Source organism: Pocillopora verrucosa, chromosome 5 (assembly GCF_036669915.1).
Source record: "Pocillopora verrucosa isolate sample1 chromosome 5, ASM3666991v2, whole genome shotgun sequence".
Taxonomy (NCBI): domain Eukaryota; kingdom Metazoa; phylum Cnidaria; class Anthozoa; order Scleractinia; family Pocilloporidae; genus Pocillopora; species Pocillopora verrucosa.
This window is the reverse complement of record NC_089316.1, coordinates 17,298,674-17,319,758: the sequence shown is the minus strand read 5'-3', so window position 1 is coordinate 17,319,758 and position 21,085 is coordinate 17,298,674. Positions and strand designations below refer to the sequence as shown.

Below are 21,085 nucleotides of genomic sequence, written 5' to 3'. Positions count from 1 at the left end.
GTCGCTGGAGCATTTGTTCTTTTACTGTCCCCTTGCTCAGAGTGTTCTTTCCTGGCTCCAGTCACTGTTGTTCTGTTTTTCCTTCATGTGTCCTGCTCTTCTTTGTCGGCATGTTCTCTTCGGCTTCAGCTCTGATGAGCTGGTTGTCACCCCCCGGGTCTTTGTGTATTTGTTGAATCTCTGTAAATATTTCATCTGGCATTCCCGGAATGACTTCCGTTTCCGTGCTGTTCGTCCTGGCGCTGCTGCGGTGATAGGGTAAAGTCTCGTTTGAGATTCCATCTGCCCATCTTTTTCAAGCAATTTCAGTCTGCTCGCCGTCGTCGCTTCTTCCACCGTCAGTGGGGCGCCCGTGGTGTCGTCGCCACGGTCTCTGATGGTCATCTTTCCCTTGTCCTTTAACCGTTTTGTCTGTTTGTGTTCTGTGTTGCATGGCCCTAATCTGGGCATTTTGTTTGTTCTGTGTCGTGTCCTCCTGTGCTGGGTCTCCTTGATTGGTGTACTGCACGGAGGTTTTGTGCTGCATGGCCCTAATCTGGGCATCGTGTTCATTCTGTTCTTGTTCTGTGCCCTCTTGTGCTGGGTCTCCTTCATTGGTGTACTGCACGGAGGTTTTTTTGTTGCATGGCCCTAATCTGGGCGGTCTGTGTTGTATTCGGTGGTGTGACCCCCTGCGCTGGGTCTCCTTCACTGGTGTACTGTGCGGGGGTCTTTGTGTTGGTGGTGTGTGTTTGTTTTGTGTCTCTGGTTCGTGAGGGAGTGTGTTCAATTTTTGGAGTGTGTGTGTTAATTTTGGCGAGGTGGGGTTCGATTCCCCAACGAAGTTGGTGTCTGGTGGCCCTCGGTTTTTGGTGGACCCAACCCTAAGGCATTGCACTTTCAGCCATGGGTTGGACTTAGGTCTGAGAGATCGGCAGGCATTGCACCGCCCTCACGGGAGCCTGGCCGTTCACCTTAAATATAAAAAAACTTACCTGACGTGGGAGGTACTGTGATCAAGGAGGCAGTCCTCTCAAGGCGAGGCCCTTTCATTGCACTTCGACTGGGTTGACCCTTGCGATTACCCCAAATGTGGGTAACTCGAGCGTATAATTTCTGGTAGTGGGGACCTGCGTTCGCGCTCGTCCCCGCAAAAGTCATCCAAACTATGTCTATATGGCCCTCTTACTGACTATCGAGGGTATTTTTGCTTTTGCAGTGGACCGGTAGACTTGCAAAGAAAGCAAAGGACGCACAACTGGCCAAGGTGTTGGCACGTTTGGAGGGGTAGAAGTGCATTGGAGAGACTGGAGGAAGGAAACAAGGTGAGTTTCGGGGCAGTGCGTAACTTTGCTGGCTGTTTTTGTTCAAGGCCTGTCTGCTCTATTGTGTGTAAAGTCCTGTTCGTTTGTATTTGCAGGTTGTGCGTGCCGTGCCGTGCTGTGCTATGCGCGCAGAGGGAAAGGAAATGAAAGGAAACCAAACGGCCGATCGACCGAGCGAGCGAGCATAGAAGGTCATTCGACTTGGACCGTGAGTACACTTTGAACCTTTTGAGCGGTTTTATTGTCACTGGAGCCGCTTTTAGAAATGCTATTGCTATCGTTAGTGTATCCTTTGTGCGAGCAAGCGAGTGAACGAATGAACGAGGGAAGGAAACAAACTAGCAGAGTAGTAAAAGTATCGAACCTTTTTCCCGATTCGTTTGCAGTCTGAATCCAACCATTGTCGACTTTCAGTGCCGTTTTTCGCGCGCCTTCTCTTGGAAGTGTGCGAGTGTTTTGCCACGTCACGATGGCTTAAAACTGCGTCTCAGAAGTGTGCGTTTTTTTCCTATTCATTTTTTCGTTCATTATTTCGAATGATTTGATATCACAGAAGTAGAATTTGACATCATAAACTGTTCATCTCGCGCGTGCTCACTCGCTCGCGCGCGCTCTGTAAGAAAAGTCGATCGCACTAGAGTTTTCGCCATTAGCTGGCCGATTTTTGACAAAAAGGTGTTTTCCCCCCCTCGTTTTTTGCTTTGATTTTGTTCCTCACTCACCTACGGCTCTCTATGTGAAATTGTGGTGTATGGAGAGCTATTTATTGGGATAAAACGTTTAGAGATGTTCGCAAGACAAAAAATTGAAGCCTACAACACGAGGTATTCCCAGGCGGTCACCCATCCAAGTACTAACCCCGCCCGACAGGGCTTAACTTCGGTGATCGGACGAGAACCGGTGCTTTCCCTGTGGTATGGTCGTAGACGAGGAAATGGGGTCGAAATTCTGCTTGTTATCGGCCAGGTTCAGGCTGTAAAGCGGCCACATCCCTGAGTGTAGGCGAATTTGAAATTCTAAAGCCCTAGTTTCGTTTCTCTAACCCTAAGAAATCGATACTCTAACCCTAAGAAATTGTTACCCTAACCCTAAGAAATGGTTACCCTAACCCCGAAGTCGTTACCTAACCCTAATGTATTTTCCTCAACCCAGTTAACACATTGAGGAGCATCGATTTGAAGCACTATTCCCTAGGGAGGGGAGGGAGGGGTCCCAAGAGACATAACGTGTCCTAAAAACCTATTATACAATGTTTTAGCTCCGTAGGTGTGTGTATCTGGCTTTAAAATCTTACAGTGAGGAGATACCAAACGGGTCAGCCTCTGGGACCGTCTGCGGGACTCGCAAGGGCTTGTGGGGGCGACCTGCTACTATCCACCATAAACCGTGGGAAGGATCCCTCGACCACCCCCCTCACCCAGGGCATGCTTCGGCATCGCTTCTCGGCCTTTTGGCTAAGATCAGCCAACACGTAAGTTTGTTTTTTTGCTGTTGGTAAGCGTGTTTTTTCCTAAACTTTTTTGCTTTGTGTGTAAAATAGTTTAGTGAGATGGATACATGCCAGAATGTGGTACCTATGATTGGGGAGTCGAGTAATGAGATGCCTGTTGAGATGCCTGGTGATTCGAACAATGAGATGCATGATGATTTGAATAATGTGATGCCCGAAACAAATGTAGAGAACGCTGAAGACCGCCATGTCGTCAATGGCGACTCATATGCCTCACGGGCAGCGAGAACGGTCTCCCACGAGTACCCGTCATGGCAGGAGAGGTTTAGATTCTCCGAGAATGTGATGCCGCAGCGGCCGAGAACGGCCTTTTTCACGCCCAGCAAAACGACGACGGCGAAGTCGGTTTTCGAAGCGCTAGAGAATGCTGACATTGATGGAACAGAAATTGCATGCTTACAAAGGAAAAGGAATGGGGAGGTGACGGTCACTTTCAAGACCATTTCTGCGAAGGAGAAATTTCTCCGATTGAATTCGCTGCAGGTCGACGCCGAGCATTTCGCTTTACAAGACGTCGACAAGCCACTAACCTTCCTAACGATCTACGACGCCCCGTTCGAGCTGTCGGATCTGGCTGTAATTAAACGCCTTGCACCGTATTGCGAAGTTCTGCACTATCGTCGGGGCAAGCATTCGCTGGCCCCAAATATCTACAATGGTCTTCGGCATTATCGTGTAAGGATTTCGAAACCGATCCCCAGCTTCCTCCGGTTTGGTAAGTTCCAGGTGTTTGTAAAGCATAGTGGTCAAGTCCGTACATGTCGTAAGTGTAATCGTCCCGGTCACTTCAGTAATGTTTGTCCCAACCGTATCTGTTTAATTGTGAGGGTCTCGGCCACGAGGCCCGCGATTGTCCTTGTCCTGTTTTGTGTTGTCTGTGTAAGGAGGAAGGTCACCTGGGGATCAATTGTATACACTCTTGGTTCTCTCCTCCGGTTTCTCCAACCGACGAGCAGGACGATGTCGCGGTCGAATCTGACGACGATGATGGATTGAGCGATTGCTCTTATGGTCGCGGTGCAGATTATCTACTTCCCGCTTCTCCTCTAATTTCTGAAACTCCTTCCCCCGCTATTGTGCCTGTCGACGATACTTCTATTCCTGATGCCGTTTTTTCTGACTCCAGCGATTCGCCTTCGCCCTCTTCTCCCGATTCTCCAGTTCTTAATACTGATGGCCTTGTAAAATCTGTCCAATCTGTGCCCGACCCGCCGCGACATCGTATTCCTGCTCTTCTTTCTGACTCTCTTTCGGCCGCTACTAGACGTTCTTCTTCACCTCCTTCTGCAAAATCAACGCCTTCTCTTCCCTCTGAACCTGCTCTCGATCCTTCTCCGTCGCCGCTCGACTGCTTGGAAGATAGCATGAACGCCACCATGGATTTAAAGAGGAAATCGGCGGATGCGTCGCCGAAACGCACAAAGAAGGGCAAGAAAAAACCTCCTCATAAGTGAGTCTAGTTATGTTGCGTGAGTCTTTTTTTCCAAGAGTTTTCCTTTCAAGCTTTTAACTGTTAATGCAAGGGGTTTTGCTAGTCCCCTTACTCATAATTTTTTGTTTGATTCGATCGAATCTTCCAACTGTGATGTTTGTTTTGTTCAAGAAACCCTAGTCAGTTCTGAATCCACTATTAAATCCCTGTCTCGCAGATGGCTGGGCCGTTGTTTTTGGTCTCCAGCCTCTGGTAGACAGGGTGGTGTGGTCACTTTAATTTCGTCGAAATGTTCTGATGAGATTGTCTCTTGGAAAAAAGACTCACACGGTCGTATTGTCAGTATTTTGATCAGGAGCAACGGTGTAAAGTTTAATTTAGTTAATATTTACGCTCCCACGAATCTTGCAGAGCGAAAGATTTTCTTTGATTCTCTCCACGAATTTTTTATTCCTTCTGATGCAATCATCATCGGAGGGGACTTTAACTGCTATGATAATGTTCTCGATAAATTTGGTGGAAACATTTCTATTCACAAAGAATACGAGTCGGTGAAAAATGATTTTGCTCTTGTTGACGTTTGGCGCAATTTGCATCCCGGCTCAAGAGAATTTACGTGGTTCAATTCATCCTTGTCTATCGGGAGTAGACTTGACAAGTTTTTGGTTTCAAGGGAGTTGTTGTCACCCGACGTGGAGTGCAACATCTCACCTTGTCCAATTTCCGATCACGATTTTGTTTCCTTTGTGTTTGATATCCCCACTGGGGTCAAACGCGGCCCGGGTGTGTGGAATTTTAATAATTCCCTTCTGAAAGATAAGGATTTTTGTGCTACTATAGAAAAATTGATTGATTGTCATCTACGTTTTTTGCCCTCTTTCGCGAGCCTTCAGGATTGGTGGGAGTTTTTGAAACTGTCCATCAAAGAGGAATCGATCGCCTTTTCGCGTAATAAACGGAGGCGGTTGCGTAAAAAGCAAGTATATTTAACGAATAAGTTAATTCGTCTCCGTCAACGTTTAGTTGGTGGAGACAACACCGTCTCCGTTTTGATTTCTGACACGGAAAGCCAGTTGAAAGCCCTTCGCGTTAAAGAAATTGAGGGGATCATGATCCGAAGCCGCGCGCAATGGCTGGAGGAAGGCGAACAGCCCAGCCGTTATTTCTTTAATTTGCAAAGAATCAAGGCTCAGAGATCTCACATCTCTTCAGTGTACGATTTAAATGGCACCGAGGTCTCTTCTCAGGAAGAGATCGAAAAAGCGCATGTCGATTTTTATTCGCGCCTCTTTTCCGAAGAGCCAGTTGACGCGGCTCTGCAGGACGACCTTTTGTCCTCTTTGCCTCGTCAGCTCTCTTCCGATCAAGCGTCGTCTTGCGAAGGCCAGATGACGCTTGACGAAATGACCTTTGCTTTAAGGAAAATGAACAGCAATAAGGCACCTGGCCCCGACGGCCTGTCCGTTGAATTCTATGTCAAATTTTGGGATCGGCTAGGCCCGTACTTGTGCCGTGTCCTTAATGCTTGTTATCGGGCTGGGGAGATGTGCGAGTCTATGAAGTCAAGTAATACCCGCGTCATCTTTAAAAAAGGTGACCGTAAAGATCTGAAAAACTGGCGACCGATTTCTCTTTTGAATGTCGATTATAAAATTTGCTCCAAAGTTCTTTCTCTTCGTCTCTCTAACGTTCTAGAATTTATCGTTGATCCTGATCAAACCTGTTCTGTGCCCGGACGTAAAATTGCATCGAATTTGCACATTCTTAGAGATGTGCTAGATCACATCGATCGTACTAATGAGACCGGCATTTTGATTAGCCTCGATCAAGAGAAAGCCTTCGATCGTGTCAATCGCACCTTTTTGTTACATTTATTGTCTCGTTTCGGTTTTGGTCCATCCTTTTGTTTTTGGATCAATACCTTATACAATGGCGCCAATATGCGCATTATTGTGAATGAGTGGTTGTCGGACACGATACCTTTATCCCGCGGGGTGAGACAGGGAGATTCCCTGTCTCCCTTGTTGTACATTCTTTGTGTTGAAACTCTTGCGTGCAAAATCCGAAATAATCCAGATATCGAGGGCTTTCTCCTTCCGGGCGCACGAGGTTTATGTTATAAAGTTGGTGTTTATGCTGATGATACGACCTGTATTGTTAAATCCTATCGTTCCCTTCAATTTTTATTTAACATGATCAATGTGTTTGAGGGTGGGTCTGGAGCTCGTCGCAAAAACTGAGGCCATGTGGCTGGGAGCATGGCGTTCGCGCGGCGACCAGCCGCTTGGCCTCAAGTGGGTGACGAAAATGAAAATTTTAGGCGTTGTTTTTGGCCCCGACACCGATGCCGATAATTGGCGACCAAAGCTCGAGAAATTAGAGAAACATCTTAATCTCTGGAAATCTCGATCTCTCTCCCTTGTCGGTAAATCCCTCATAATCAATGTGTTGGGGATTAGTAAACTTTTGTATCTCTCTGCTGTGTTGTGTGTCCCTAAATGGGTGATTTCAAAAATTAATAATTTAGTCTGGCCTTTTCTCTGGGGATCCCGCATTGAAACGGTTAGCCGGATGACTTGCCACCAGTCCCTCGGGAAGGGTGGTCTCGGCATTTTTAACTTTCAGACCAAAAGCGATTCTCTTAAGTTGGCGTCCCTCGTTTCTATTCTCGATGATCGCGAGTCAAAGTCTTTTTTCCTAACCAAATATTTTCTCGGTTCTAGACTTGCTTCTTGCCGGCCGGAGTGGCGTTCTCTTCGTGACAACTCCACTCCGAGCACACAGATTTTGACACCCTATTATGAGAAATGCTTTTCGATTCTCGTCTCTCTTCGCGGGATCGTTTCCCGCCAGGAGTGGCGAGATTTTGTTTTCTCTTCCAAGAAGTGCTATTTAGCTCTCTTGAGAGAGAATTCTGCTTCCCCGATTCTCCATCGTTTTTGGTCTGCCTTTCTTCCGATAGATTTTGATCTCGACCGTTTCTGGGTTTCTGTTAGGGATGGTTTTTCCGAAAACTATAAAAACGATATACTTTGGTTAATTGTCCTCCGCGCTGTGAAGGTACGCGACTCCCTAAAAAATTGGGGGTATATCGACTCTGATAAATGCGCATCCTGCTCCCGTAAAGAGACAATTGACCATTGTTTTCTTAACTGTGTTCGTGTGAAACGTGTGTGGTCGTTTTTCTCTCCTGTCCTCTCTTCCCTTCTTGGCTTTTCTTTCTCGCCATCGTGTACTCGTGTTTTCTTTTTCCGTTGGGCTCCCGTTAGCCCTAAAAAGGCTCAGTTAGCCCGTTTCTTAATCAAAACGATCCTGTACGGTGTCTGGAAGTTTCGCAATAAAGCTACCTTTCATAACGGAAATGACACTCCTGAGGGTATGATTCGTTATATCCTCGGTGATGTCAGGAACAGGGTAGCTTGTGATTTTTTTCGGCTTCCGTTTTCGGATTTTAAGGATGCTTGGGAAGCTCCAGGTCTTTGCCGTTTAGATGGCGTTTCTTACAAATTGTTGATGTTAATATTTCTGTAAATAGTTCTGTAGTTAATCGACTTAGTTGTAATCCTTGTCACTATTTAGGTTTATTAGTTAATGGTTAGTTTAAGATTTTTTCAGATACATTAGGTATATTAGTTTAAGGAATATCAATAATTAGCTTTAATTTATCTAGGTACATTAGGTTAAGGTATATTAGTAAGATTTAGTGTAAATACGGACTTTGCATGGACCTCTTTTGAACTTTATTAGCGATTAATTAGTTTTGTTGGACGTTGGAACTTTTTTCGATTTACAGTTAATTAGTAAGGGCCAAGCCCACGTGCGTTTCGCACTTTTATTCTGTATATAGATTTATTCTAAATAAATCAATTTCAAAACTTAAAAATCTGTTCTTATCAGTACTGTCAGTTATCGATTGGTTTTTGTTTATTCGTTTAAGTTTCGGGCGGGTCCGGAAACCTTCGTGTTCTCGTGAAAGATATTTAAGTTCATGGCCGAGGTCAGCGCCCACTCGTTGGGAAGTGATGACGTAAGTGTAAGTGAAACTTGTGAGAGTTTTGATTTTGTTTCACGGCCTTGGGCCGACCATGTTCCTGTTCTAAACGATGAAGTGATATCCGATAATCCTGTTGCGAATCCTGACGTGAGTTATGCTGAGGCCACAAGACCTGCCCAGCCCGTTAAAGATGTTAAAGATTCTGTTTCAACCGATAACGACGTCCCCGATCGACCGTGTACTGCATTTGTGAATCCACGTGCTCGCCTTCCTGCGAATGTTTTTATCGACGCTCTGAATTCTGCGAAAGTTGATCCTCAAAGCATTTCCTGTATACAACGACAGACCAAGGGTGAAGTGGTCCTGACCTTCCGAAGTGCTGAACATCGCGAAAGTTTTCTCCGACTTAACACCCTTGAGATTCAAGGAAAACCTTTCGCCGTGCAAGACATCGATCGTCCTTTAACCTATGTCCAGATCTTCGACGCTCCATATGAAATGCCTGATTCAGCAATTATCCACCGACTCTCTAAGTATTGTGACGTTTTACATCACCGGCGAGGATACTTTAAATTACCTGGCTTTGAAAACGTGCAGGATGGCGTTCGACCTTACCGCGTACGACTCAAGAACCCGATACCCAATTTCATCCGGTTTGGAAAAATATTAATCAACGTTCGATACGACCAGCAACCCCGTACATGTCGCCACTGTCATCTCAGAGGTCATTTCACCAATTCCTGCCACGAAATAGCTTGTTACAACTGCTAACAAACAGGCCACCAAGCAGCCACGTGCCCGAATGCGATCCTCTGCAGCATCTGTAAACAATCCGACCATCGCGCTAAATTCTGTCCATTCTCCTGGTCCCGTAAACCTATTCCGACCTTATTTGACGAACCAGCTTCTCAACTCGACGAAACCGAAGAAATTCCTCCCGACACTGAAGAAACTTCTCCCGAAACTGAAGAAACAACTCCTGAGAACGACGAGCCCTGCGACTCAGACCACCAGATGAATGACGACCTTCCCACTGAGACCGAAGACACTCCAGACGACGACGCTTCACCAGCACAAACTTCAACCGACGAAAATATGATACAACACGACCCTGAATCTTTTTCCTCGATTGCTGACCCAGACGAACATTTTTTCTCCTCCGATGAAACGACCGAAATGACCGAAACCCCAGAACTGTTCTCTATTCCGAGCACACCGCCCAACACTAAACGAAGACCTGCGAAAATACAACCTCAAGATATTCCACTGCGAAAAGCGACTCAACCGACACTAGTAACTGGTAAAAAATCAATCTCTGAGGTTTCTGAAGGCTCCACAGGCGAGCCCAGAGCCAAAAAATTGAACACGGGACATTCACGCTCTCCGAAAAAGAAAAAAAACCGTAAGTGATTAACACGTTTTTATCTAGTTGTGATTCCAATCAACTGTCTCTTTTCTATCTGTTTTCATTGCCAAAATTTGCACTATTAATGTCCGTGGTTTCGGAAATGCTGCAAAGCAAGATTTAATCTTTGATTACGCGCGCTCTAGTAAATATGATTTTGTTTGTGTACAAGAAACTTTAGCGGCTCGTCCCGCAGCGATTGATTTACTCAGAAAATCGTGGTCAGGCCCAAGCTTTTGGTCTCCCGCCCTAGGAAAGCAAGGTGGGGTTTGCATACTTGTTTCTAAAGATTCTCCTTTCAAAATCGAACAGTGGAAAAAAGACAGTTCTGGAAGACTGGTTAGTCTTTTAATTAGCCTAGGTAAACTTCGCTTTAATTTGGTAAATATTTATGCGCCTACAAATGTTACTGAGAGAAAGCTTTTCTATGATGAGATACACGATTTTTTCTTTCCAAGCGCCCAGAAAATTATTGCCGGTTATTTTAATTCTATTGAGTCATCTCTCGATAAATTTGGAGGATCTGAAAATTTCTTTTCTGCCACACTGCGAGATTTTCGCACTCTCCACGATCTGATTGACATTTGGCGAAAAGCACATGGTCGCTTAACCTTTTGTACCTGGTTTAATTCGACTAAAACTATCGGTTCCCGTTTAGATAAATTTTTTTATTTCTTCGGAATTGACTAATCCCACGGTTTCTTGTGAAATTTTTCCGTGTTGTTTCTCAGATCATGATTCTGTTGTGCTGACTCTCAATCTAGATAATTTTGTTTCTCACGGACCTGGTGTCTGGCGGCTAAATTTAGAACTCCTCGAAGACTCTACCTTTTGTGAAATTACTGATTCCCTCTTGCAAAATTGTCTTTCGATACGAGATCATTATTCTTCCCTTCATGAGTGGTGGGATTTTGTTAAAGAATCTATCCGCCACACAGCGATTCAATTCAGCAGACGAAAACATCGTGACTTAAACCGTGAAAAGATTTCTCTCACTAATCGATTAATTCAAGCTAAACATGCCTTGCTCGCGGGCGAAAAAGACTCTCAACAAGGAGTGGAACATTTTGAAAACGAACTGAAAACGCTTAAACATTTACAATTAGAATCGGTTAAAGTTAGAAGCCGAGCGCAATGGATAGAAGAGGGTGAAAAACCTACCAATTTTTTTTTTTAATCTCGAGACCTCACGCGCCAAGCGAAATTCTGTCAACAGTGTTTACGATCTGAGCGGAAGCGAAGTCACCACTCAAAAGGACATCGCCGACGCTCATGCCGCTTTTTACGCTAAATTGTACACTCGAGAACCCGTAGATGGACGAATCCAAAGTTTATTTCTGTCAAAGGTCGAGAAAAAATTGTCCAAAGAAGAGTCTGATACCTGCGAAGGTTTGTTGACATTGTCTGAAATTAACATCGCTTCAAAACAACTCAATACAGGGAAAACTCCTGGTTCTGACGGACTACCGATCGAGTTTTATCGTCGTTTCTTTCCCGTTTTAGGTCCGATTCTCGTCGACTTATTCAATTTTAGCTTTCAACAAGGCTTCTTTTCCCCTTCTATGAAAGAAAGTATTACTCGTTTGATTTTTAAGAAAGGTGATTCGAAAGATTTGAAGAATTGGCGCCCGATTTCACTGCTCAATGTTGACTACAAATTATGCTCTAAAGCTCTCACAAACCGGCTCGCAAAAATTTTACCCTTAGTCATAAATGAAGATCAATCCTGCTCTGTCCCAGGCAGAACTATTTTTGATACTCTCTCCCTGCTGAGAGATACTTTGGATCATGTCAACATTACAAATGAACCTGGAATTCTTGTGAGCCTTGATCAAGAGAAAGCCTTTGACCGAGTGGATCGCTCCTTCCTATCTCGGGTCCTTGAGCAGCTTGGTTTAGGCCCTTTTTTTCAAAAATGGATCTCTACTCTTTACAGCGATGCGTCAATGAAAATAATTGTCAATGGTTATCTTACTGACAGAATTTCTCTTGAGCGTGGAGTCAGGCAGGGAGACCCTATGTCCCCCCTCCTTTATATTTTATGTGCTGAGGTTCTCGCTTGTAATATCCGTGCAGATACTTCCATTAAGGGTTTTCTAATTCCGGGCTCGAAAGGCCAGCTTTTTAAGATTAGACAATACGCTGATGACTCTTCGTGTTTTGTCAAAGATGTTTTTTCTTTGACTCGTTTATTGTCACTCTTGCAGCAATATGCATTAGGTACAGGAGCTAAATTAAATTTAGCCAAAACTGAAGCCATGTGGCTCGGAGCCTGGCGCTCGTGCCCTAATACCCCTTATGGCTTGACTTGGGTCAACAAAACTAAAATCCTTGGTGTCTGGTTTACAAATGGCAATCTGTCGGTTGACCAAGACAATTGGCAACCAAAGTTAAATAAGTTAGAACAGAACTTGAACCTCTGGAAATCTCGCTCCCTCTCTCTGATAGGGAAAACCCTCATTGTCAATGTCTTAGGGGCTAGTAAATTTTATTACTTAGCCAAATTGTTACCCATCCCTGAGTGGGTCTTCACCCGATTTCGATCTCTGATTTTCCACTTCATCTGGAGATCCAAGATTGAAACTGTATCCCGTCAAACCCTCTCAGCACCAGCTGCTGAGGGAGGCTTAGGAATAGTAGAATTATCCTCTAAATGTGTCTCTTTACAACTTTCGTATGTTACAGCTAGCCTAAATAATCCAGACACCAAATCTTATTATTTTCTTAAGTATTTCATTGGTACTCAGGTAGCCAAACTCCGACCGGAGTGGGCATGCCTTCGTGATAATTCTGGCCCCAGGGCAAGTACTTTAACTAATTTTTATAGAAAGATCTTACCTTTGCTGTCTGAATTAACAACAGCAGTTCAGAGAGACCCTACTTTTGACTTTAGTTCACGTGTGATTTATTATAAGTTTTTGGAGAAAACAGTGTCCTCTCCCATTCTACCATACTTTTGGCAGTCAGTCACAGGCTCTAGTTTTAATCTAGCTCTTCACTGGACTAAGGTCAGACATCCTAGTTGTGAGAATTTTAAAAATGATCGAGCCTGGCTCATTACCCTTAGAAGGGTTAAAGTCAGAGAATCTCTTCGCTCTTGGGGATACATAGCTTCCCCAAATTGTGTATATTGTAACAGACGGGAAACAATTGAACACTGTTTTCTTCATTGTAAAAGAGTCAGGGGGGTGTGGACATACTTTATACCCACCCTCACTGCACTGTTAGGTAAAGCATTTGTCCCTAATATCAAGTTTGCTTTCTTTTACTTATGGCCGAACACTGATGACACTGCGAACCGCATAGCTATTTATTTAATTAAGACTATTATTTACAGTATTTGGATCTTTAGAAACAAAAGTACTTTTCATAATGGCACCGAATCCCCCCGGGCCATTATTCGATACATCACCCAGACCCTGTCTGTTAAGTTACACCTTGAGTACCATAGACTGACCCACCAGCAATTTGTCACCCTTTGGAAACACCCAGCCTTTTGTGATTTTGTTGACTCTGAAATGGTTTTTCCCTTTGTTCAAAATGTTGCTAAATGATCTCAGACGAGCTCTGGAAAACAAAACAAAACGATGATGATGATGAATGCTCTCACATGGAAATTGGATAATGACTACTCTCACACGAAAATTGAAACACAAAACAGAAACAGAAATCTTAACAGATCAAAAGTCAACTTCTCCATAACTCACAACAGGAAACTTTTAAAAGGAAGTTAGCTCCAGTCAAGATCAAAAGTCAACACTTAAATATTATTCGCAACAGGATTATCACCCCTTTCTCAAAGCTTAAACGAAATGCTTAGTATCTAGACCCAGTCTAGATAATACACACGTCACTTAAGACACCATATAATGTCACCTATATCGGTCGAAAGCAAAAGCATTGATGTAAAGGATATGTAATGAAAAGGAAACAAAGTAAGTAACGTACATAGTTAAATATAGTAAACTGATGTGAACAATTGTGATCCTGAATAAAAATTTAAAGAAAAAAAAATGAGTTTGGCACCAAAAATAGACGAACTTCGTATTTTTTTGAACACCCACGAGTTTGATCTTTGTTGTATAACGGAGACATGGCTGAAAGATTCTATTGATGACAGCGTAGTTGACATTAGTGGCTACAACATCATACGCAAAGATAGGACCCACAAGCTACATGGGGGTGTGGCTCTATATGTAAAAGATTCCATCAAATTCTCAATTCTACGGGACTAAGAGTTTCCTGACCCCGAGGGCCCTGAGGTTTTGTGGGCCAAAATCACGCCCAACTGATTGCCCCGGGGCTATAGCTGCCTTATCATTGGTACAGTATACCATCCTCCACCGCCTGCCAAAGATGAGCCCCTCCTTGATTACATGATGGATTCTCTCTCTAGGATAGAGAGTGATATCCCTGGCGCAGGTATAATTCTCGCTGGCGACTGGAACAGGGCAAATGTTTCACCAGTTATTAAGCAGTTCCGCCTCACGCAAGTCGTCCATTTTCCAACAAGAGGGGATCGTACACTCGACAAAGTGCTAACTAATCTTACAGAACACTACGAGAAACCTTCTCCATTCCCGCCCTTCGGACTATCCGATCATTGTACTGTTGGTTTGTTTCCAAAAATTAGATCGAAGGCCAATATTCCTGCAAACAGAACGGTTACTACACGTGCTGTTAACGCTGAGTCCAAAGAGGCTTTTGGTCGTTATATGACGGGGGTCGACTGGTCATTAATCGACACTATAGATAGCGTCCAAGAACAGTATGCTCACTTCAGTGACCTAATTCACATAGGGTTAGATTCTATCCTTCCCAAAAAGCGAGTTAAGTTCCACCGAAACGACGCACCATGGATTTCACCCAAACTCAAGGCACTTATAGCACACCGTCAAAGAGCATATTACCAAGACAACAAACCATTGTTCCACTACTACCGGAACAAAGTAAACAGGGAACGGAAGCTCTGCAAACGCTCTTATTACAACACTAAAGTCAGCGTTTTGACCGAAAACAATCCTAAAATGTGGTGGTCCGAATGTAGGCGGTTATGTGGAATGAACAAAACATCTACAAGTGTCGCAAATCAGCTCTTAGCAAGTAAACCAGCTACCTCAATCAACCTTAAGATCTTGGCTAATGAAATCAACACAGCTCTGCTAGAACCTCAAGCTTCGTTTGACCCACTTTTAGATAATATCGAAACTGTGAGCACTGAGGGTTTTAAAACTCCCATTATTTCACTGGAAGCTACCTTCAAATGCCTTAGTACGGTCAGCTCCTCCAAAGCTGGGGGCCCAGATAATATCCCAAACTGGGTCTTGCGTGACTTTGCTCCTGAGCTCGCTCAACCTCTTCGTTGTATCATCAATTCCTCGATTAGTCAAGGGACTTTACCGGACATTTGGAAATGTGCAAACATCACCCCTCTTCCCAAAACAAAGATAGTTGAGGATGCGGCGAAAGATTTGAGACCTATTTCACTGACACCAACGTTGTCCAAAATTGCCGAGCACTACGTCGTCCATGAACATGTGAAACTAGCACTTCTGAAACGCCTGGAACCCGATCAATTTGGGTGTATTCCAGGATCCTCCACTGCGCATGCATTGATAAACCTGATGCACAATTGGGCGCAAGCAACAGACGGAACGGGGAACACCGTGTGGATCTTTGCGTTGGACTATAGAAAAGCCTTCGATCTGATAGATCACAGCCTCTTGCTATCGAAACTCTCGACCTACAATATCAACCCTTACATCATTAATTGGATAATAGCCTTTCTTAAAGATAGGAAACAAAGGGTCAAACTTGCACATGATTGTCTCTCAGAGTGGGGATCGGTCCGAGCAGGAGTACCGCAGGGAACAAAATTGGGACCGTGGCTATTCTTGGTTATGATAAATGATTTGAAAGTACCATCAGCCAGTGATTGTATAAAATATGTAGATGACACGACAGTGTATGAAATCATAAGCAAGGGTGGTCCTAGCAATGCTCAGTCTATGATAAACGAAGTAGCTACCTGGTCAACACTTCACTCGTTTCAACTTCATCCGAAAAAATGTAATGAGCTAAGAGTTTCCTTCGTGCGCTCCCCTCCTTCCTACGATCTCATAGAAATTAATGGCTCTAAGGTTAGCGCCGTTAGTGTCGTGAAATTACTGGGTGTGTATTTTCAAGACAACCTCAAGTGGAACACTCACGTTACTGAGATGATTAAAAAGGCCGCTAAACGCCTTTACTTTTTAACTCAGTTAAAGCGAGCTAAGGTACCATCACCAGAATTAGTGAATTTTTATGTTGCTTGCATTCAATCCGTCTTACTTTATGGATGTCAGGTCTACCATTATAGTCTCCCCGATTATTTGAGCTTAAGTTTAGAGCGTGTCCAAAAGAGAGCCTTGAAAATTATATACGGTTATGATAATCATTATAGAGAAGTGCTTCAGATGGCAGAGCTGAAAACCCTAAGGGATCGGAGGGAAGACCTTTGCTTAAAATTCTTTAACAACATCGTCTCCAATCCCTTGGATTGTTTGTACCACTTACTGCCTTTCGACAACCGAGATCAACTTATGGAGTTACGACGACGCAGACCATTTAGAGTTTCCTTTAAAACAAATCGGTTCAGAGATACTTTCATTCCAGCAAGCGCAAGACATTTTAATTGACATCTATTACAATTGTATATGGGCCCATATGTAAATTAGTTCCCTTTTAGGTTTGATTTTATTGTATAGTTCCATTATATAATTTGTACACCTTTGTAATTCAGCTTCCAGCTGCTATTAAGGTATTCTTAATAAACGTCTATCTATCTATCTATCTATCTATGTCTATGTAAGTACCTGCCGGGAGGGAACGCCAGTGACCGGTTTTTTCGGTTTTTCGTGCCTAGCCAAAAGGCTTGTTTGGCTTTGTTTCCCTGTAGTCTCGGGCCAGGAGTTCCTGGCCTCGGGCTGGTTTTTCTCGCGTGTCACCCATCCCATTTTTGGGCCTGGTTGGGCTCTTTTGGGTGTGGTGTCACCCATCCCATTTTTGGGTCAGGTTCGGCTTTTTTGGGTGTGGTCTCCTGGCTTTTTTGGCCTTTTTCCCCGTGTCTATAGTGTGCCAGGACTTCCTTGTCTCTTTTAGCTGTGGTTTTGGCCCGTGTGTTTTTGTCCGCACTTTTTGTTACTCCTTTAATTTTCGCTCGTCTTTTCTTTGGCGGGTCGGCCCTTGTGGCCAGCCATCTGGGTCCTGTTTTGGGCCTTTCTTCCCTTTTGGGTTCGTTTCCTTTCTTCCCTTTTTTCTTTTGTTTCCAATATGGTGTTCGCTTGCTCGAACACTTGTGTCGTTCATGTGCCTGCGGCCGTCATCTTGCATGAGAAGCCACGGGTGTTGTCGTTTTTGGAGGAAGTCGTTGACTTTAACAAGTTATCTGCTGTTCAGTTCATTCCAAGGGGTCTTATCAGGCTCACCTTTAGGGAGCTAGCTGACAAAGAGCGCCTTGTTAGTCAGGGCTCAATCATGCTCGAAAATGTTGAATGTGACGTGACCCCCTCTGACCGGCCTTACACCATGGTGTACGTGCACCATTATCCAGCAGAGGGGGACAACGCACTCCTGTTAGAGCAATTCCGTCGGTTCGGTAAGATTGTGGCGACGAAACACCAGCACTTCTCCAGGTGCCCTAGTCTCCTGACAGGCTCTCGTATTCTCACCATGTCCCTGTCGCAGCAGATACCTGCCGAGGTGTTCGTTGATTCCTATCCTACTCTGGTGTGGTATCGCGGAATGGCCCCCTTCTGTCAGATTTGCAAATCCATGGGCCACAAGGCCGCCGATTGTGAGCATAATGGCAAATGTCGTGAGTGCGGTGAAGCCGGTCATTTGGCTCGGGCGTGTTCGTCCCGCCGTGGGGGGCGTGCTTGGGGGGTTGTTCCTGTTCCGGCCAGTGCCACCCCCCCGGCGGACGCCCAGTCTTTCCCGCCCTTAGGGGCCCCCGCAGTTTCGGCTGAGGCCGATGTTCCCGTAAGTTCTGAGACCATCAGTAGTATGGAGGCTGAGGATAGCCAGGTTTCGTCCGGGCCTCCCAGCGTGTCCGATGTGACCCCGGGTACTTCAGGCGTTTCCCTCCTGGCTGCGTTGGAGAATTTGGTTAGTGATATCGAATCAGTGGATAATGAATCAGTCGATAATGAAATAGTAGAAAATGATTTAGTTGAAAATGAAACAGTAGTTAATGTAAACGAATCTCATATTAAAGAAAACGTAGTTAATGTTGTAATAAATGAAACTAATTTAGTTAATGACATTCAAAGTAATGATAGTCTGGCGTCGGGGAGCATGGAGTGCAGTAGCTCCCCGTGCATTTCGAGCTTTTCCTCTCCGTCCGGACCGCCTGATTCCCTCGATCAATTACGGGCTGCCGGTCGTAAGCGCTCGAAGCGCGCCATTGTTCCATCTGTGGCCGTGGCTGCGGCCTCTATTATGAAACAGTCGAAGGCAGTTCCTGGGGCCGGCGTACAAAAGAAGAAGTCTAAATAAATGGTTCTCGTTTTTTCCTTTGGTTTTTCCCTTTTTTCCCATCTCGTTATGGCGTTGTCGGTCTTAACCCTGAACTGTAATGGCATCAGGGATGCCTCAAAGAGGGCGGGACTCTTACAGTGGGTCCGTTCCCTTCCGGTGAGGCCTGATATCATCTGCCTCCAGGAGGTCCACTGTTCGTCTGTGCGGGAGTGCTCGTTGTGGTTTCAGTCTTCGGGTTTCGGAGTTGTGTGTTCCCCAGGCTCGGTGCGTTCCGCCGGGTGCGTTATTCTTTTTCGTGATTCGCTGTCGGTTTCGGATTCCTGGTGTGATGCGGAGGGGCGGTACCTCCAGTGCGAGTTTTCTTTTCGGGGCCAGTCGTTTCGCGTGTGTTCCCTGTACGTCCCTAACCGCAATCCGGCCCGGGACTCCTTTTTGTGCGACCTGCAAGTCAAAATTGACTTTTCTGTTCCCTCCCTGCTGTGTGGGGATTTCAACACGGTCTTTGACAGGGCTCTAGATAGGCGGGGCTCCAATCCGTCGGACACATCTCGGGAAAGTACTTCGGCCCTGCGTGGCCTTTTCGATGTGTGTTCTGTAGTTGATATCTTTAGATACTTGCACCCGTCTGCTCCGGGCTACACGTGGTCCAAATGGAATGGCACTCTCGCCTCACGCATCGACCTCGTCGGTATTCCTTCCGAATGGGTCTCGTCTATCTCGGCCTGCTCCGTGGTGCCTTGTCCTTTTTCGGACCATTGCGGGGTGCAGGTCTCCGTCACTGTTCCCGACTCCATTCCCTCCGGTCCAGGCCTGTGGAAACTCAATACTGCCGTCTTGAAAGAAGCCGAGTACGTCCGTTTAATTTCCGACTTTTGGCAGGCCTGGCACGGTTCCGTGGATAACTTTTCCACTCTTGCTAAATGGTGGGATGCTGGGAAAAGCCGCCTTAAGGGGCTCACCATCAGATATTGTAAAAGCAGGTCAGCTGGTGGGGCGCGTAATAGGTCCCTGCTTGCTGACTTAGTTGCGCACTTAAAGACAAAAGTGGACGCGGGTTCCGTGTCTTGCGTCGGCCCGTATCGTTCTGCGCTCGAGTCCCTTGCGTCCCTTGATCGTGGGGCGGCTAGGGGGGCCCAGGTCCGGTCCCGCATTAGATGGTAGAAGAAGGTGAATCCTCAACTTCGTATTTCCTGCAGTTAGAGAAGAAACGTGCTGTGGATAGATGGATTCCTGCGTTGAGAGAGAGCGGAGGCTCTATTGTCTCCTCCCCTGAGGGCCTGTGTCGCACCTTAAACATTTTCTACTCTGATCTGTTCTCTTCTGTCCCCACTGATTCTGTCGTCCAGGCTTCCCTTCTTTCCAATTTCCCGTGCCCTCTTCCCTGTGACCAGGCTCGTGTGTGCGAGGGTCTCCTCACTCCTGATGAGTGTCTCCGTGCTCTCAAGAACATGGCCAAAAACAAGGCCCCGGGTCTGGACGGTTTTCCGGCCGAATTTTACCTCCGTTTCTGGCATGTTCTCGGTGGTGATCTGGTCGCTGTGCTCAACTCGTGTTTCCATTCTGGCTCTCTTGCTCGCTCTCAACGTCGGGGTATTATAACGTTGTCCTTTAAGAAGGGGGATCGTCTGGATCCAAGGAACTGGCGCCCCATCACGCTGCTCAATGTGGATTATAAAAGTGCCTCTCGTGTCATTGCGGGCTGTCTCCTAAAAGTTATTCACCTCGTGGTCAGTGGTGATCAAACGTGTGGGGTTCCTGGGAGATTTATCGGGGAGAACGTGTCTCTCCTGCGCGACGTTGTCCACTACGCCTCTTCGTCCGGGACGCCTGTTGCCATCCTCTCTCTGGACCAGGAAAAGGCATTCGACCGCGTTGACTGGGGCTTCATGAAATCCACTCTCGTCGCCATGGGCTTTGGCCCTTCCTTCATCTTGTGGGTGAACCTGTTTTACTTCCATGTCCAAAGTTCGGACAATGTGAACGGCTACCTGTCTCCTTTTTTCCCCCTTTCCCGTGGGGTGCGTCAGGGCTGCCCCCCCTCCTCTACGGAACATTCGTCGCAATCCTCGCATCTCGGGCCTTTCGCTTCCGGGTTTCCCTCCGCTGTCTCCCATTTCGCAATACGCCGACGACACGTCGCTGGTCTTGACGTCGGACGAGTCCATCAGGGCGGTTTTTGAGACGTTCGCACAGTTCGAAGCGGCTTCCGGTGCCAAGCTGAATCGCTTGAAGTCCAAAGGCCTGTGGCTGGGGGCGTGGTCCGGTCGTTCCAATCCCCCTGTGGTACTGGACTGGTCATCTGACAAACTGAAGATTCTGGGTGTTTTCATCGGTCAGGGCTATCTTGAGGAGGACAACTGGCGCCCTCGGATAGACGCTGTGGACCATGTTCTCACATCCTGGCGTTCTCGCTCCCTGACTTTTCGCGGGAAGGCCCTCGTCATAAACGCTCTGGCTCTCTCCCGGGTCTGGTACGTGGCTTCTCTTGTGCACATGCCGGCCTGGGTGGAGAAGGAGCTTTCCCGTCTGGTCTTTTCCTTCTTCTGGTCAGGTAAGCGGGAACTGGTGTCCCGCGCTACCGTGGTCCAGCCCCACCTGTTCGGTGGGTTCTCGGTCGTAAATGTGAAATTCAAAGTCTTTTCCCTGCTTGGCCAGTGGGTGAAGAGGTTTGCCTCTTCGCCTTCTGGCTGGTCTTCCTTCATGTCTTTCTGGTTCTCGTCGTCTTTCGGTGTTCCCCTCGCAACTGTGCTCTCTGGTCCTTTTTCATTCGATCCCGGGGCCTTGCCGCCCTTCTACTCGTCCCTCTTGTTCGCATGGCGTCGTCTAAATGGTTCCTTTTCTTCCTCTCTTAATTCCCTGGCAGTCGGTGTCGGCTCGCCTCTGGTTTGCACCCCGGTGGCAGGCGTGTCCACCAAGTCCTGTT

The 21,085-nt window shown here is 46.1% G+C and overlaps 2 non-coding genes across 2 annotated transcripts; one reads left to right on the top strand and one right to left on the bottom strand.

The window, feature by feature from the left end:
* The first annotated feature begins 966 nt into the window (after positions 1–966).
* On the top strand, positions 967–1,130 carry LOC131794476 (U1 spliceosomal RNA). Its single transcript, XR_009340982.2, has one exon. It is a non-coding gene; the product is annotated as a U1 spliceosomal RNA (small nuclear RNA).
* A 983-nt stretch (positions 1,131–2,113) lies between these two features.
* LOC136281345 (5S ribosomal RNA) lies at positions 2,114–2,232 on the bottom strand. The gene has a single exon (XR_010717695.1). It is a non-coding gene; the product is annotated as a 5S ribosomal RNA (ribosomal RNA).
* Positions 2,233–21,085: the final 18,853 nt, after the last annotated feature.